The sequence below is a fragment of the Schistocerca americana genome, chromosome X (genome assembly GCF_021461395.2).
Source record: "Schistocerca americana isolate TAMUIC-IGC-003095 chromosome X, iqSchAmer2.1, whole genome shotgun sequence".
Classification (NCBI taxonomy): Eukaryota; Metazoa; Arthropoda; class Insecta; order Orthoptera; family Acrididae; genus Schistocerca; species Schistocerca americana.
In genome coordinates this window covers 835,732,732-835,737,591 of record NC_060130.1, presented here as the reverse complement: position 1 = coordinate 835,737,591, position 4,860 = coordinate 835,732,732, and the positions used below count along the sequence as shown (strand labels likewise).

The 4,860-nt window shown below is 40.9% G+C and overlaps 1 non-coding gene across 1 annotated transcript; it reads right to left on the bottom strand.

The window, feature by feature from the left end:
• Nucleotides 1–2,112: 2,112 nt before the first annotated feature.
• On the bottom strand, nt 2,113–2,187 carry Trnas-cga. The gene has a single exon. It is a non-coding gene; the product is annotated as a tRNA-Ser (tRNA).
• Between the last annotated feature and the right edge of the window lie 2,673 nt (nt 2,188–4,860).

Sequence of the window (4,860 nt, the reverse complement as noted above, 5' to 3'; positions counted from 1 at the left end):
TGCCGTAAAATGACTAAGCATTGGGAGCGAGATGAAGTAAAATGAATATGACGGGTTTGGATTCATTTACTGGAATCTTAAGGGAAACATTCCAAGCACTAAGAACTGACAAGTCAGTGAGGTGAAGCAGAAGAATATGTCAGGATCAAATTAATTTTTATGGATTTTTAAGGGGGGTTTGACCTACTCACTAAAAAGTGACGGTGTAGGAGGCGAGGGAGCGCGAATGCTGTCGGTATGTCACCTACAGGCTGTAGCACTACAATTCGGATCGAGGTGTAAGATGTACTTAGATGACTGCTGTTGTTGAGGTAAATTTTGACACTGATTTGACCTGGCTTGTACTTGTTGGTTAAGTGGCTCTTGATGTATGATAGTTGGATAAACGTATAGCACTACATATGTTAATACTACCGATGTGGATAGGCTCTGCTCTGGACGGAATATAGTGTCACTGTCGGCCCACTATCGAATAGCGCGCCGCGGTAAGAAATTAGCAATGCTGCGGTACGTCCCGAATCTCCCTCCCCCTCCTCCCCCTATTCATGACGCAGCTCTGAATTATGCGTGGAGATGTGAGGCTGTTGCACCAATGCAAATGATTCTGTAGATAGTGTATTGGAAGCTCTATGATACTGTTAGATTCGTGTTATAGAGAGAGACCTACTTGAAAAAAAGGTGAAGTATTCCTTACGAAACACTGTAGTGTAAACGAAGACTCTAACACCATTACACTGTAATTCCTAGTATAGTAATCACTGGAATACGATAAAGGGGATTAGGATATATACATGGGTCTATTTTTAAGCAGTCCCTCGATATCTATGAATTGTAGATATTATAATACGTTTCTTGTAGTGGCCATTTTCTCAGCAGGTATATATATAAATTGCTGTTGTTTCAAAGAAAATGCCTTTTTTGCATGCTGCACATCGAAATTTTTATTTTTATTTATGCATCCAGACACGTTTCGCCTTTTTTTTACAAGGCATCTTTAGTGAGTGTCCTGACATATTACATGATTTGTCCATTTTTACAATAGGTTATGATTTCACAGCTAGGTCATAGATTTACAAACAGTTTCTTAACGTTTTTTTATGAAATGGAAAGGTACTTACAGGTAACTTCTAATTCACTGCATCTAAGCGAACTGCCTTTTCTCATCTGGCAACCAGGTGGACATTTTACACTTCACTTTCAGTTCACTGTTCACGTTACACATCACTGTAATTGCCATCTTTTTAATACAGAGTTTCATTTGTTTTTCTAAATGTTACCAACATTCTCAGTTTTCTGCATTCAACTGTTTTGTGAATGTGTGTGTGTGTGTGTGTGTGTGTGTGTGTGTGTGTGTGTGTGTGTGTGTGTGTATTAGAGAGGGAGAGAGATTTCTTATTTTTTTTAATAAAATAAAAATTATTTATTTTATTTTTATTACTATTTTTATTCATTTATTTATTCTTAATACTAATAATAATAATAACAATAATAATAATAATAATAATTATATTTTCCTGTATATACTGGGTGATCAAAAAGTCAGTATATATTTGAAAACTGAATAAATCGCAGAATAATGTAGATAGAGAGGTACAAATTGACACACATGCTTGGAATGACATGAGGTTTTATTAGAACCGAAAAAATACAAAAGTTCAAAAAATGTCAGACAGATGGCGCTTCATCTGATCAGACTAGCAATAATTAGCATAACAAAATAAGACAAAGCAAAGATGATGTTTCCAGAATGAGATTTTCACTTTGCAGCGGAGTATGCGCTGTTATGAAACTTCCTGGCAGATTAAAACTGTGTGCCGGACTGAGACTCGACTCGGGACCTTTTCCTTTCGTGGGCACGTGCTCTACCAACTGAGCTACCCAAGCACGAATCACGCTCTACCCTCACATCTTTACTTCTGCCAGTACCTCGTCTCCTACCTTCCAAACTTAACAGAAGCTCTCCTGCGAAACCTTGCAGAACTAGAACTCCTGAAAGAAAGGATATTGCGGAGACATGGCTTAGCCTCAGCCTGGGGGATGTTTCCAGAATGAGATTTTCACTCTGCAGCGGAGTGTGCGCTGTTATGAAACTTCATAGCAGATTAAAACTGTGTGCCGGACCGAGACTCGAACTCGGGACCTTTGCCTTTCGAGGGCAAGTGCTCTACCAACTGAGCTACCCAAGCACGACTCACGCCCCGCCCTCTAAACTTTACTTCTGCCAGCACCTCGTCTCGTCTCCGCAATATCCTTTCTTTCAGGAGTGCTAGTTCTGCAAGTCTTGCAGGAGAGCTTCTGTAAAGTTTGGAAGGTAGGAGACGAGGTACTGGCAGAAGTAAAGCTGTAAGGATGGGGCGTGAGTCGTGCTTGGGTAGCTCAGTTGGTAGAGCACTTGCCCGCGATAGGCAAAAGTCCCGAGTTCGAGTCTCGGTCCGGCACACAGTCTTAATCTGCCAGGAAGTTTCAAAGATGATGTTCTTTACAGGAAATGCTCAATATGTTCACCATCATTCTTCAACAATAGCTGTAGTCAAGGAATAATGTTGTGAACAGCACAGTAAAGCATGTCCAGAGCTATGGTGAGGCATTGGCGTCGGATGTTGTCTCTCAGCATCCCTAGAGATGTCAGTCGATCACGATACACTTGCGACTTCAGGTAACCCCAAAGCCAATAATCGCACGGACTGAGGTCTGGGAACCTGGGGGGCCAAGCATGACGAAAGTGGCCGCTGAACACACGATCATCACCAAACTACGTGCGCAAGAGATCTTTCACGCGTCTAGCAATATGGGGTGGAGCGCCATCCTGCATAAACATAGTACGTTCCAGCAGGTGTTTATCAGCCAGGCTGGGGATGACGCGATTCTGTAACATATCGATGTACCTCTCACCCGTCACGGTAGCAGTTACGAAACCAGAATCAGGCATTTCCTCGAAGAAAAAAGACCCGACAACGGTAGATGTGGTAAATCCAACCCATACCGTGACTTTCTCGTCGTACAATGGAGTTTCCACGACAGTTCTAGGATTTTCGGTAGCCCAAATTCTGCAGTTGTGGGCGTTGACAGACCCTCGGAGCGTGAAATGAGCTTCGTCGGTCCACAACACGTTACTCACCCAATCGTCATCTTCCGCCAACTTTTGAAACGCCCACACCGAAAATGCCCTGCGCTTCACTAAATCGCCAGGTAACAGTTCATGATGCCGATGGATTTTGTACGGATAGCATCGAAGTGTACGCCTCAGTGCCAACCAAACAGGAGTGTATGGAATGCCGGTGCGACGTGCGACTGCACGAACGCTGACTTCCCCGTGCATAGACGAAGCCGCTACAGTCTCAATTTTTTCCTGAAATGTCTCAGCCGCATTACGCCTCGTGCTCGGTCGTCCACTACGGGGTCTATCGTCTAAACAACCCGTGACGTCGAACTTCGAAATCATTCTCGCCACAGCTGCATTTGTCAACGGACCTTTACCCGTTCGAATCCCCTTCCAATGGCGATAGGATCGTAACGCTGAACTAGCACATTCCTCATTCTGATAATACAGCTTCACTAAAAGCGCCTTTTCAGGTAACGTCAACATGCTGCGACTGCTGGTGCATCTGATTCTCTCTCTCATTACAGCTCCTATTATACACGATTGTCATGCGCAGTCACTGACGTTTTGCTGTCCAGCGCCATCTGTCGGACATTTTGTGAACTTTTTTTTATTGTTCTAATAAAACCCCATGTCATTCCAAGCATGTGTGTCAATTTTTACCTCTCTACCTACATTATTCCGTGGTTTATTAAGTTTTCAAATTTATACTGACTTTTTGATCACCCAGTACTTCCGAGAGGAATCAGATGTGTAGTCATTTGTTAGAATTTCTGTCTATTATACGATCAATCAGTGTAAACAGTGAGTTGTTAGTGATATTTACTTGATCATTTTGTAGTTGCTTTTTTTCAGCCTTTGTTTTGTATATATGATGATTTTCCTGTAATGTTAGGAGATGTCTTTCATTATTTATTGTAATTATTTTCATATCATTTTCTCTTGTAGTAGGTTTGTGGTTATTTTCTCTCAAATGTTCTGCAAAAGTTGAGTGGTTCGTTCCATTTTTCCATGCTCTGATTGTTCTTTGTACCGGGTGCCAAATGTTCTTCAGGTTAGTCCTATATTCCTTCCATCACATGTGTTGCACTGTAGTTGGTATATTCCTGCTTTTTGGTAAATATCAGAGTTAATTGTTATTTTTGGAATGTGCCTTTGGGTTGAATTGACTGTTTTGAATCTATTTTTATCCCTTGTCTTTTCAAAATGTTTGTTATTTTATGCGTGAGTTTGTGCTTGTATGTCATTGTGTACCATTTTGAATCTTCTTTCATGTTTTCCTTTATTCTTTGTGTCGTTATTTTTCTGTCACTGTTTGTGCCTGTTTGTGTATTGTTTTGTTGTACCGTTGTTTGTGGGTATTTATGTGCTGTGTTCACTGGGTGTAGTTTTTTAATTTTTTTGTTTATTTTGGTGACTAGGTCCAAATTGTACCAATTGTTTGTTACTATTTGTGTGATGATGTCTAGTTCTTTCTGGTAATTTTCTGTGCTGAGTGGTACTGTGTTGAGTCTACAAAGCATGCATCTGAGTGCTGATTGTTTCTGTGAGTGTGGATGATTAGAAGTCTGATGTAGGTTTGTGTCAGTGGTTATAGGTTTATGGTAGATTTCAAAGCTATGCTGATTGTTTTCTATTTTAATGGTTATATCTAAAATGTTTATTCGGTTGTTCTGTTCTTTTTCCATTGCGAATCCTTTCTTTCTTTGTATTGTGTTTATATCTGTATGCAAATGTTCAATTTTTGCCAGAGGTTCATC